The 13373-nt window shown below is 42.9% G+C and overlaps 1 protein-coding gene and 1 long non-coding RNA gene across 10 annotated transcripts in view; one reads left to right on the forward strand and one right to left on the reverse strand.

Annotated features, from left to right (window-relative positions):
* B3GNT2 (UDP-GlcNAc:betaGal beta-1,3-N-acetylglucosaminyltransferase 2) overlaps window positions 1-13373 on the reverse strand; it is a 50761-nt gene that overhangs the window by 9672 nt on the left and 27716 nt on the right. The window contains exon 1 of one of the 8 annotated variants that reach the window (XM_083606676.1): window positions 18-177. The exons of 6 other annotated variants lie outside the window; for them this stretch is intronic. The gene's annotated coding sequence lies outside the window, so the exon portion shown is untranslated. Of the gene's footprint in view, window positions 1-17; window positions 178-13373 lie in introns of those variants that run through there. One more of the 8 variants, XM_083606670.1, reaches the window with a different exon arrangement.
* LOC310759520 overlaps window positions 346-13373 on the forward strand; it is a 31999-nt gene continuing 18971 nt past the window's right edge. Inside the window, exons 1-3 of one of the 2 annotated variants that reach the window (XR_014546371.1) lie at window positions 346-1156; window positions 4623-4697; window positions 4923-5568. This is a non-coding gene — a long non-coding RNA (uncharacterized lncRNA). Of the gene's footprint in view, window positions 1157-4622; window positions 4698-4922; window positions 5569-13373 lie in introns of those variants that run through there. The other variant, XR_014546370.1, reaches the window with a different exon arrangement.

The following is a 13373-nucleotide window of genomic DNA, read 5'->3' on the forward strand; positions in this document are numbered from 1 at the left end:
AGCAAAAGGAAACTTACCAAGTACTTCCAGATGGTTGAAGGCAATATGGAAGATACTCAAATTAAGCAAATAAAAAACTTCATTCTAGCTCAATGACTATCAAACTACTATATAAAATACAGACAGGATGGCATTAATGAGCTATGATATCAGGCTAGCAAACCTGAATTTATTACAATTTCAGATTGAAAGGAGAGGTATTGACTCTTCCTAACAGAAAAACTGTAAGGCATACAGGGGAGAAGCTGCTACATAAAACTGCACTGGCACTTTCTCCTGTATGCCATGACATCAGAGTGCATTGTTAGCACATATTAGGAGCTGGATACACTGAAGTGATATTTAAAAGTCCTCTCCAGACTTCAGAAAGAAGGGACACCGTCTGCAACACAGCATGAGTTTCATGTACCAGCACCAACACAATTGGGTAGGAAGTGTAAGATTTTAGATATCCAACACACTCGTGAAAACTGATTTCAAGTAACAGCAAACTATATAGGTAGGCCAATATTATGTATTCAGGTAGGCCAATATTAGTAGCTGCTGCCCATATTTGGAGCTGCAGAGATTGTGTAATTCAGAGGCTTTTGCAAATGCCATCTGATAAACTGCCATGAAAAAGAACAACTCTTCTAAACAATTTTACACAATAATTTACATATGTGTAGTTTATTTTGTTTTTTGAGCTAAATTTGTAAATACAAAGTGTGTCCTGAAGCCCACAGCATTAAAAATGGAACTTCTGCATAATGTGAGACTGTGCACTTATGTGGAAGCAAGTCATACTGAACTTGGTGGAGCTTACATCTTGAGTAAACATGCATAGGATCAGGCTGTCCATCTCTAGAAACTAAACAGTACAATCCTAAACATGACTACTAAAAAATACATCGTATTGAACTCGATAGGGCAGGTAAATGGGGTTGGGGTTGCAGTCTTAGTTAATCTACGAAATCGTTTTAAATTACAATGCACAGTGCATTGTTTCTGGGATTCAAGCACAAAAATGTATGTGATTCCTAAGGCGTCACTTGCTTTCAAGGCTTCTAGATATTCACCTTCAGATCCTCAACTTTCAACACATGGTCTGCTTTCTCCACCTAACTTTCAGCTGCCTCCACTTCCTAAGACAGTCTAGGTGGGAAGGAGAAACTAGGTAAGAGGATGATGATGATAATGAATTATTAAATTTCTATTTTGCCCTTCATCCAAGGATCACAGAGAGGTTTACAATCTAAAAAAGGCAAAAATACATAACATAGCAACAAACAAAAACAATACCCCCTCTAACAGTTTAAAAGACCATAGATTGGCTAATTAGCCAAAGGCCTGAAAGAAGAAGTATGTTTTTGCCTGGCACCTAAAGATATGTAAGATATGTAATGAAGGTGCTTGGGGAGAGCATTCCACAAGCAGGGAGCCACCGCAAAAAAGGTGTTCAGTGTGTGGATGCCTTTTGTTGAATATGTACCGTTCAGGTTATTATAACTGTACAGGCAGCGACCATTTTGCGCACGTCTGATTGACACACAACCACCAACACTTGGGTCCTTTTAGACCCAGAAGAGGGCAGAACAAGGGATGGAACAGTGCACGCTTATGCATGCATGCTCCACTAATGTGGGGGGGGCAGGAATGGAACCCCCGTTGCTATCTATATTATGTGTTTTACTTATTCTGAAATTATAATTGCTTTACTTGTTTTTGTAATTGTATATTGTTGCAACCTGTCCTGGGACTTTATGGCAAAGGGCAAGGAATCTTACAAATAAATAAGTAAATACAGCAGCTTTCATATTATTGAAGAAAAGTTTCGCTTCTATTATAAAAGTGGACTTATGGCTAGCCTCTGTTAACCTGGCACTTGAACAGTAAAGTTATCATCAATTTAATTATATGCAAAGTTCTGTATAAGTAAAAGGATTGGGGAGGGGGGCGACAAGCAAATAAAGAGTTGGGGTTGATGTTTGTGAATTTTAAACAATTAGCTTCAAATCACAGATAGCATATTTTAGATTAATGTACACTTTATAAAGTCAAGAGGTTGGCAGCCTTCTTCAGCAACTTCCATAATCTCTGACCATTGGTAATGAGGACCGGGGCTGATGAGAGCTGTGTCTCATTTGAAAGGCCACAAATTGGGGAAGGCCAACTTAATGCTTCAGTATTCTGCAGAGTATTTTCCAAGTGTCAGACAACAATAAATTCAAGTTAGCAGCTCAATCCTGAAACTGCTTCACTTGTTTTATGCAGTTTTAATCCTGGGAAGGATTACGGTGTAAGAAAGAGATACAGTACTTCTAACTTTTCTTCTTTCATTGGCCACTGGCTGGATTGTTGTTGTTTTTTAAATAACTCTTTATTGGGTTTTATATGAAGGACCACAATTATAAATAAATAAACCAAATAAATAGACCAAAACCATCTTGTATCATCATTCATGGATAACAAAAATAGCATATCTCAGACATTTGGTTTGTGGTTAGTGGCCAATATATAGCTTCCTGGTTTATAAACTAATTTAAACAAGATAAAAGTAACAGTTAACATTCAATATCACGTAGCCAACTGTCCAGTCAAATATCCTTGTGGTTGTGTTAAAACTGAATATGGATAATAATCATTTTCTTTTTAGGTTACAAATAAGGCAAAATTGGGTACTGATATATAACTGAACGTGAGAATAGAAGTGAAAATATTGTTTAAATAAACCAAATTGAGCCAAAGGCTGGGGGCGGGATTGTTCATACATACTAGCTGTAATAATAAAATTTCAGGTCTTATATATATAAAGGTAAAGGTAAAGGTACCCCTGCCCGTACGAGCCAGTCTTGCCAGACTCTAGGGTTGCGCGCCCATCTTGCTTAAGAGGCTGGGGGCCAGCGCTGTCCAAAGACACTTCCGGGTCACGTGGCCAGCGTGACAAGCTGCATCTGGCGAGCCAGTGCAGCACACGGAATGCCGTTTACCTTCCCGCTAGTAAGTGGTCCCTATTTATCTACTTGCACCCGGGGGCGCTTTCGAACTGCTAGGTTGGCAGGCGCTGGGACCGAGCAACGGGAGCGCACCCCGCCACGGGGATTTGAACCGCCGACCTGACAATCGGCAGGTCCTAGGCGCTGAGGTTTTACCCACAGCGCCACCCGCGTCCCTTCCTTATATATATATATATGTTCATAAATATACTCCCAAGAAACATTTGGTCAGCTTGGGAGTCAAAATGGTTTCAGGTCGGTCTTCCTGTGCTGATCTGTGCTTGGTTGGTACATTTATGAACTTATATATATATATGTTCATAAATGTACCAACCAAGCACAGATCAGCACAGGAAGACCGACCTGAAACCATTTTGACTCCCAAGCTGACCAAATGTTTCTCTGCAAGGAGGAAGGAAGTGAAAAACCTTCCTTGTTACAGGAACTGGGTAATCACCATTTCAAAGGAATGGGCAGACTACCAGGAAAGGCAATCAGATAAGGCATTATCAGATAACCTGACTGACAGGAAAAGCAACAACATTCAAATTTCTGTTGTAGACCACCTTTTCTGTGATGTAGGTATGATGTTTGGGGGGTGGTGGTCTTGGGTTACACCTTCTGTGATGTATGTATGATGTATGGAGGGGTGGTCTTGAGCTCCAGGGCAGGGAATTAAAAATGTCTATTTTCTGTTATTTTCTCCTACCAAGAGGGAACCCACGTAAGGACTCTATACGGGCTCTTGGAAGGGAAAAAGGGCAGATTTTGTTTACAACATAGCATATGTAATAAAATCAAACCACTGGGGTGAAGCCACCCTTCTTGATCTGTCCACATGTCAACCACAGCTTATTTGTTAGTCTCTCAAGAAGCACTACTTTCTAGACTGTCTTATATCGGTTATCTACTGTTACACCAAAAAGATCTTTCTAGTTTCGACTATATTACATTGTGCAGACTGCAATAAATGGCTTATTAATTATTTGTTGTGTAAACTCAGATCATTGCCTTAGCCCCTCCACATGAAAAGAAGAAACAGGGTTAAACTACACAAAGTCAATCATGCAAGTATTAATTTTTTCAGCCGGAATCCTTCCCACCCCAGCCACAATGTCTAAGGGATAATATTAAATGCCTGTTCTGTAATGCTGATGAAAAAAGATGTTGAAGCAATGGTATTTGAATAGCTAGATCAAACTGGTTAGAGCATGGGAATTTCCAGATGCCCAAGTAGGTTAATTTTGTTCCTGTGATACGACTATAGAAACTCTGATTACTTAATCACATTTTCTCCCTTCCAGGAACACAGGTTCTGCTCACAAGGCACAAAATTCAGTTTGCACTTACGTATGTTAATGTCTGATTTTCAAGTATCCAATTCTACAAGCCTCTGCATACTTTCTAAGGAGTAAGTCCTATTTACTCAAAAAGACTTATTTCTGAGAAAGAATTCTTAGGATTGCTCTGCCTGTCATTGATTTTGAACAGGTTTACTTAGAATCTGGATCCCACGAGGTACTTTTTGGTAAGAATATTTAAGATTGCAGTCGGTAAAGGTAGAAACGGTAAAGCATTTCAGCTTCTGATTTAGTTCTCATAAGCCCATGCCTGTGTCAAGTTCTTAGTCAATTTCTTTTCCAACAGGGATTGCGGTAAACCTGCATTACAGTTCCTTGAAATGTGTTCTATATACTTTGAACTATGAACTCCTGATATGCTGTAAGTAGCACCACAAAATTCATGTAATGGAAATCAAGGGACTGAAATAAAACTCAGAAATATTGTTTTAAAAGAAATAACAAAGATATGATGACAGAATTTACAACTAGCTTTTGATAGTTGATATAATGAATTATATGGTAAAAAGAGAACTTTTATTTCAGTAACAACAGTCAAAATTAAAGAGAGCAGAATTTGAATTAATCTCCGACTGCTTTTCAACAGCTTGCAGAGCTCCAAGCAGCTAAACTACTATGAAAAAGAATGATAAAAAGTTGGAGTTCAGCTACTAATTAACAGAAGCTGGAAGAAAAGACAAGAGGGGTTAAATGGGTCACTAGTTGCTGGCTGCCTCTTCTGAAACTTTTGGTTTTTTTCCACAGCAAAGAACAGACCTTTAACCCAAATATTACTGTTTGCAATGCATCACCATCTAACAAGATAAGCAGTGATGTTGTGAATAGGTAAACACCATGAGCCAGTTACAATTGCTTTGACTATGTTTGTGGAAGAATATCAGCAATTCAATGAGAGGGCAGCTCAGAAGGGCCAACCCTGTGTTGCACTTTGTTATGCATCCATCATGTGTTCAGATTCTTAGTAACATCTGAATAGTCAATGATGTGTCAAAAAGAAAGGATTGTGTAATGAATCATGCAACACTTTCCAAGTGCCATGGTGACTAAGATTACAAGCGTTCCACAGTGACGAACCCAAACTCTTCAACTATGAAACGAAAAGAAAAAGAAAAAGACTAGCCAGGAGCCCTCATGCTTGTCCTCCGTTCATATCTCTATACCGGGGGTGTCCAACTTCCAAGAGATTGTGATCTACTCCCACTATAAACAAACTGGCAGTGATCTACCCATTGGATTGACTGGAGTTTTTGAGCTTTTTGGGGGGAGGATCAGCCAAAGTTGTTGCGTTGGTTTGTCGGGGGGGGGGGGGCATCAGTGTCCCTCGATTGACCAGGATCGACCAGGTACATCCGTGATCGACATGTAGATCGTGATCGACCTGTTGGACACCCCTGCTCTATAACATGTACTCTTATGATTTCTGAACTGGGCTACTTGGCTTACGTCCTCCCCTTCCATAGATGGCTAACAAAAAATGGAAAGAAAGAGCAGTTATTGCTCAGCACTCCTGGAATGGGATCATGGACAATGCAGGTGAGCTTAGAATCATAGAATCATAAGAGTTGGAAGAGACCACAAGGGCCATCGAGTCCAACCCCCTGCCAAGCAGGAAACACCATCAGAGCACTCCTGACATATGGTTGTCAAGCCTCTGCTTAAAGACCTCCAAAGAAGGAGACTCCACCACACTCCTTGGCAGCAAATTCCACTGTTGAACAGCTCTTACTGTCAGGAAGTTCTTCCTAATGTTTAGGTGGAATCTTCTTTCTTGTAGTTTGGAACCATTGCTCCGTGTCCGCTTCTCTGGAGCAGCAGAAAACAACCTTTCTCCTTCCTCTATGTGACATCCTTTTATATATTTGAACATGGCTATCATATCACCCCTTAACCTCCTCTTCTCCAGGCTAAACATGCCCAGCTCCCTTAGCCGTTCCTCATAAGGCATCGTTTCCAGGCCTTTGACCATTTTGGTTGCCCTCCTCTGGACACATTCCAGTTTGTCAGTGTCCTTCTTGAACTGTGGTGCCCAGAACTGGACACAGTACTCCAGGTGAGGTCTGACCAGAGCAGAATACAGTGGCACTATTACTTCCCTTGATCTAGATGCTATACTCCTATTGATGCAGCCCAGAATTGCATTGGCTTTTTTAGCTGCCGCGTCACACTGTTGGCTCATGTCAAGTTTGTGGTTGACCAAGACTCCTAGATCCTTTTCACATGTACTGCTCTCAAGCCAGGTGTCACCCATCTTGTATTTGTGTCTCTCATTTTTTTTGCCCAAGTGCAATACTTTACATTTCTCCCTGTTAAAATTCATCTTGTTTGTTTTGGCCCAGTTCTCTAATCTGTCACGGTCCTAGTTTATCCAACAACTGTTGAAGAGGTGCTGCATTCTGCTAGTGGATCACCCACATTATACTGCAGGGGCCTGAAATGAAGCCTTGTTGTTTTCCATGAGTAAGTCCTAGTTTATCCAACAACTGTTGAAGAGGTGCTGCATTCTGCTAGTGGATCACCCACATTATACTGCAGGAGCTTGAAATGAAGCCTTGATGTTTTCCATGAGTAAGTTTAGACCTCAGAAATATTTAATCATGCCAAGTAACATTCTAAAGGTAAAGGTAAAGGGACCCCTGACCATTAGGTCCAGTCGCAGACAACTCTGGGGTTGCGGCGCTCATCTCGCTTTATTGGCTGAGGGAGCCAGCGTACAGCTTCCAGGTCATGTGGCCAGCATGACTAAGCTGCATAGAAACGCCGTTTACCTTCCCGCAGGAGCGGTACCTATTTATCTACTTGCACTTTGATGTGCTTTTGAACTGCTAGGTTGGCGGGAGCAGAGACCGAGCAATGGGAGCTCACCCCATCGCGGGGATTTGAACTGCCGACCTTCTGATCGGCAAGCCCTATGCTCTGTGGTTTAACCCACAGTGCCACCCTTATCCCATAACATTCTATTCATTCTACTCATGTCTAATTAGGCTCTATACTAAGCTACTGATGATGAAATTATTTCATCAAGTTTCCCTCTCCTTAAAAAATAAATAAATAATCCAACCAGCATTAAAACACTGGTTAGGACTTCTATTTGATTAAATACCAATTGCCTCTCAAGGGGTTTCTGCTCTATTTTTTCTTAGCTGAATATACAGTAATGCAACATTTCTTTATTCATCTTCTGTGCTGCATCTAAATGTTCTAAAGATGTATGACTTATCTAGCTGTTGCCACCAATGCTAGTGCTAATTTCCAGAGTGAAAGCTGTTACTCTACAACAGGGATCAGCAACCTTTTTCAGCTGTGGGCCGGTCCACCGTCCCTCAGACCATGTGGGGGGCCAGACTATATTTTCGGGGGGGGGGGGAAATGAACAAATGCCTATGCCCCACAAATACCCCAGAGATGCATTTTAAATAAAAGGACACATTCTACTCATGTAAAAACACGCTGATTCCCAGACCGTCCGTGGGCCAGATTGAGAAGGCGATTGGGCGCATCTGCCCCCCCCGGGCCTTAGGTTGCCTACCCCTGCTCTACAAGGTTAGCATTTGTTTACTATCCATGTTGTTCTGTCCACTGTGCACAATGGCCAGATTCAATGGCCTTCAGGTGACCAAAGGAACTACGGCCTGTTTTAACACACTTTGTCCTCCTTCTGTTCTCTTATTCCCACTCTCAGCTGTCTCTCCACTTGACATCCAAAAAGGAAACTCCAGGGAAAGTGGGGAAAGCCTCTGTTAGCACATGTTTGCCCATGGGTGCCACACTAGCAACCCTTGGCTTACTGTGAGGTGTCAGATGAGTCACTGGTTAAAGATGCACATGACAAAACTCTTGAGGATAATTTAGTAGTTATGATTCTACAAATGTGTAAAGAGCCAGTATGTTAAGTTTTTCTTATCTGAAAGGAAAACCAAGTAACCACATTTCAGAGCTAAGATGAAAATATTAGGACTGCAATCATTACACACTTGCTACATGGGAGCAAAAGCTTTTATTTAAATCAGATTCTTTGAAGAATATAAACATAAAACAACACATTTCATTTTAAAATATCATGGTTTGAAATTATCTGATTGCATTATCAAAGGTCTAAACACAAAATCTATTTGAACTGAACCCATTAAATTTCATCCAACACTTTTTACTAGAGTTTAAGAGTGCTTTCAACTAGGTTTTACTCAGAGTAGACCCAGTGAAATCAATGCATCTAACAGTCATGTTCATTCATTTCAATGGCTCTACTCAAAGTAAAATTTAGTTGACTACTATCCAAACTCTTTCTATTTAAAAACAAACCCAGGGACAAAAAATACAGTGGTACCTCGGGTTACATACGCTTCAGGTTACAGACTCCGCTAACCCAGAAATATTACCTCAGGTTAAGAACTTTGCTTCAAGATGAGAACAGAAATCGTGCTCCGGCGGCGCAGCGGCAGCAGGAGGCCCCATTAGCTAAAGTGGTGCTTCAGGTTAAGAACGGACCTCCGGAACGAATTAAGTACTTAACCCGAGGTACCACTGTATTTGACTTCTGGAAGTGAAGCCATTGTAAATAGGTCAAGAGCTCTGAGGTGGGGACATGTTGACTACTGTCTTGGTCATGGTAGAAACTGACACTTGTCACTTTTTAAATGTGATGCTCAGATTGTGCTAGCCCTTCTTCTATAACAGCAGACATCATGGAGGCATACAGGGAAGGTGGGGAGAAAGCATGGAAAATTGCTTGTGGGCACATGTATAATTTGAAATGGTAAAGGTAAAGGGACCCTTGACCATTAAGTCCAGTCGTGGACGACTCTGGGGTTGCGGTGCTCATCTCACTTTACTGGCCAAGGGAGCCAGTGTTTGGAGGGTAATTCAGTCAGCTGCTTCACTCCTTTTCTGGTCAAGTGGTAGAAGAATGCAGAGTAGTCTGCATTCCTGAAAGACACTCCAGTAGTAGTGCTTGGAACAGTAGGGCTGCTTTGCCAGCAGCCTTGGACCAGCAGCTATAGTGTCATAAGTGTGATAATGGCTGGTTGAGCAATGGCTAAGAACAAGTAGCATGTATCAGTCTCAGTCACCAGCTGAAGTGCCTTCAAGTTTTTGGTCAGGGCACATTCATCAAGGCAGGCATGCTGCTACTGTCTAGTATGACAAACTGCCAGCTATCCTCCAAGCTCTGAAGGTGCTAAGGTACATGGGAGATCTCCAAGCAACTCTGTGGTGACCCCCCCCACTCCCTCTCCAGTTCCAAGGTTTGGAGAAAGGCTACATATTGTGGATGGGAGAACCAAAGGCCGGAGGGTCAAATGTGGCCCTCAAGATCTCTGACTAGCTCTTGGAACTCTCCCCAGGCCACATCCCTCAATGACCTTGTGTCCTTCAACTCTAACAATGACTCTTGCTTACCTTAGGGTTGCCATACACCCAGAATTTCCTGGACATAGCGAGGATTCAGCAGTCTGGGCAGAAATCGCTGAAATGTCCGGGAAAATCTGGACGTATGGCAATCCATGTCAGCAGTGTTGTTTTTGCCGATTTCCCTTAAAAATAGCTCAACAACTTCCGGGGTGTGTGTGTGTGGATTTTGTCCAGATTTTCACCTTTTGAAATATGGCAGCCCTAGCCTGCCTGGATGGAAGAGGGAATGGTGTGGATGGGTAGGTAGAAGGTAGCCTACTGTATAAACTCACAAGATTACATTTATTACGTTTCCCACCCTGGCCTCTAGCCCTGGCCACAATTTACATGAGGTCCCTGGAAAGTTGCCCAGAAGACAATGTGGTCCTCAGGCGAAAGAGGCATGCAGGCAAAATGTTTGATACCAGGGCCTAAAGCCCACTGTGTGCCTTCAGGAAATACTGCCCAACAGTGCATGATCCTCTCTACTTCTTTCTGGATCAGAGAAGGGGTTATAACTGGTGGGGGGAGGGCTAGCAACTGCAATGTTTGGCTAAGCCAGCAAGGTTAGAATTACACAGCCCTATTCTCGACTCCATTTTCTCTGCTCAGTGATCTCATATTATTATGTAAGTACTCATTGAAAGTATGCTCTCTCTCTCATAGTAATTGAATTAGTAGCATGCACTGGTACTTCCCCCGTCTCTCAGATCCAGAATTTACATTGTGTTGGTGCCCAGCAGAATAAGTGGTGCTTATTTATTTAGGAATATTTTTACCCCCTCCCTCAGTATTGCTGAAGTGACATTGTTGCTGCCAGGATGGCTAACCTAAATACCTCAAGGACCGTCTCTTCCCATGTTAACCTACCCAAACCCTGAGATCATCTTCTGAGGCCCTTCTTCTTGAGAGGTCAGGAGGGTGGCAACATGAGAATGGGCCTTCTCTGCAGTGGCTCCCTGTCTTAACATCCTATACCCTTTTTAAAATGCCTGCTCTTTTTTGGGGGGGGGAGTTATTGGGTTGTTATTTTTGTTTTGATTTTATGTATTTGATATTTTATGTGAACTGCCCTGAGACCTTCAGGTATAGGGCAGTATAGAAATTAAATAAATAAATAAATAAAACAGAAACAATAAAATCAAAGGGCAATAAAATAGAATCATAGAATCATAGAATCATAGAGTTGGAAGACCACAAGGGCCATCGAGTCCAACCCCCTGCCAAGCAGGAAACACCATCAGAGTACTCCTGACATATGGTTGTCAAGCCTCTGCTTAAAGACCTCCAAAGAAGAAGACTCCACCACACTCCTTGGCAGCAAATTCCACTGTCGAACCGCTCTTACTGTCAGGAAGTTCTTCCTAATGTTTAGGTGGAATCTTCTTTCTTGTAGTTTGGATCAATTGCTCCGTGTCCGCTTCTCTGGAGCAGCAGAAAACAACCTTTCTCCCTCCTCTATGTGACATCCTTTTATATATTTGAACATGGCTATCATATCACCCCTTAACCTCCTCTTCTGCAGGCTAAACATGCCCAGCTCCCTTAGCCGTTCCTCATAAGGCATCGTTTCCAGGCCTTTGACCATTCTGGTTGCCCTCCTCTGGACACGTTCCAGTTTGTCAGTGTCCTTCTTGAACTGTGGTGCCCAGAACTGGACACAGTACTCCAGGTGAGGTCTGACCAGAGCAGAATACAGTGACACTATTACTTCCCTTGATGTAGATGCTATACTCCTATTGATGCAGCCCAGAATTGCATTGGCTTTTTTAGCTGCCACGTCACACTGTTGGCTCATGTCAAGTTTGTGGTCGACCAAGACTCCTAGATCCTTTTCACATGTACTGCTCTCAAGCCAGGTGTCACCCATCTTGTATTTGTGCCTCTCATTTTTTTTGCCCATTTGTGCCTCTCATTTTTTTAGCAAAAGCATAAAATTGCAACAGCATAATAAAACAAAATTCAGCCAAGGTGGTCTGGGGAAATAAGCAGGCATTTGCATAACAACAATAATGTGTAAGAGCCTTTGCCAGAAGCTTCCCTAAGGAAGACATTCCAGAGGCAGGAAGCCAACACACAAAAAAAGCAGAGATAAAGAGAAAAGGTTCTCCAAAGGTCTACTTAGCATACGGGCCAGTTCATTCGCTGAAGGCAATACTTTAGTACCTGGGTCCCAATTTATATAAGGCTTTAAAAGGGTAAGCACTTACACAATGAATCAAGTCTAGAAACTTGACAGGGCTACTTCTGGGTAACATGCAGCGTACGCTGTTGCATATTCCAGGTATAATCTTTGGCCCACCAAGGACTATAAGGCCTACTGCATTCAGCTAAAATCTGACCTGCTATTTTATGAATTGCCACAGCTAACCCTTATGTTTAAGTTGCTGTTTTTGAGCAACTCCAGCTAGTGGATCTGGGGCTCTGGAATGAAAAAACGAAATAGACCCCCATCAGCCTAAAGTATGCCCACCCTAAAATGTGTGGTGTATAACAATATTTATTATTGAGCAAGGCAAGCTAGGACTATCTTTACTGTCAATCAGGTGGCAAGAACGTTTTACTTTTGTAACAAGGAGAAACATTTCTGTCAACTATCTAGCTGTCCTTGCTTCTGGACAGTGCCCAAACTTAAGTCTTCATGTGTTATGCTGCTTGGTATACTTGCAGAAAGCCTCAATTTCACAATTGCTGCCCCAAGCAATTACAAATCATTGCAGATCACATGTGTGGGCTACACTCCCAGAAGTATGACCAGAGGTTCTTTGATAATGTTAGCAGAGAATGAGATTTTTAATTGCAAAGTTATGGGTTTGAGCCCCACGTTAGGCAAAAAGATCCCTGCATTGCAGGGGTTGGACTACATTACCCTCATGGTCCCTTCCAGTTTGATGATTCTGTAAGTTTTAATTGCTACGGCAACCAAGACAGAGTTAAACATTCAGGACATTTTATAATCAGCCCTTTCCCCTGGCAATTCAAAGCATGATTTTAAATCCCCTTGATCCACCCACACAGGACATCCTGACTTTTTAAGAACATGGTCTTCTAAGAGATTCTCACCTTTTATTATAACTTGTTCCTTAAAGTGTGTGTGTCAGACTAGCAGACTCATGATTTTTACAATCCTGATTAACTACAAAATAGCATATACCGTATTTTTCGCCCTATAGGACGCACTTTTTCCCCTCCAAAAATGAAGGGGAAATCTGGGTGCGTGCTATGGGGCGAATGCAGGCTTTCGCTGAAGCTTGGAGAGTGAGAGGGGCCAGTGCACACCGACCCCTCTCGCTCTCCAGGCTTCGGGAACACATCCGCAGCCTAGGCAGCCCTGCGAGAGGTCCCGCAGGGATGTCTACACTGCGGATAGTAGCCTGCTTCCCGGAGCGCCGGGCGCGCTGAAAGCAGAGCGCCCGGCGCTTCGGGAACACATCTGCAGCCTAGGCAGCCCTGCGCGAGTTCCCCGCAGGGCTCCCCACACTGCGGATAGCAGCCTGCTGCCCAGCGGGCGGGACACCCTGAAGCAGAGCGCCCCGCCCGCCGGACAGACATCCGCAGCATGGGGAGCCCTGCAGGAGTTCCCCGCAGGGCTCCCCACGCTGCAGATAGCAGCCTGCCGCCCGGTGGGCAGGGCGCCCTGAAGCAGAGCGCC

The sequence above is a fragment of the Podarcis filfolensis genome, assembly GCF_964270895.1.
Source record: "Podarcis filfolensis genome assembly, chromosome: 3".
NCBI lineage: Eukaryota > Metazoa > Chordata > Lepidosauria > Squamata > Lacertidae > Podarcis > Podarcis filfolensis.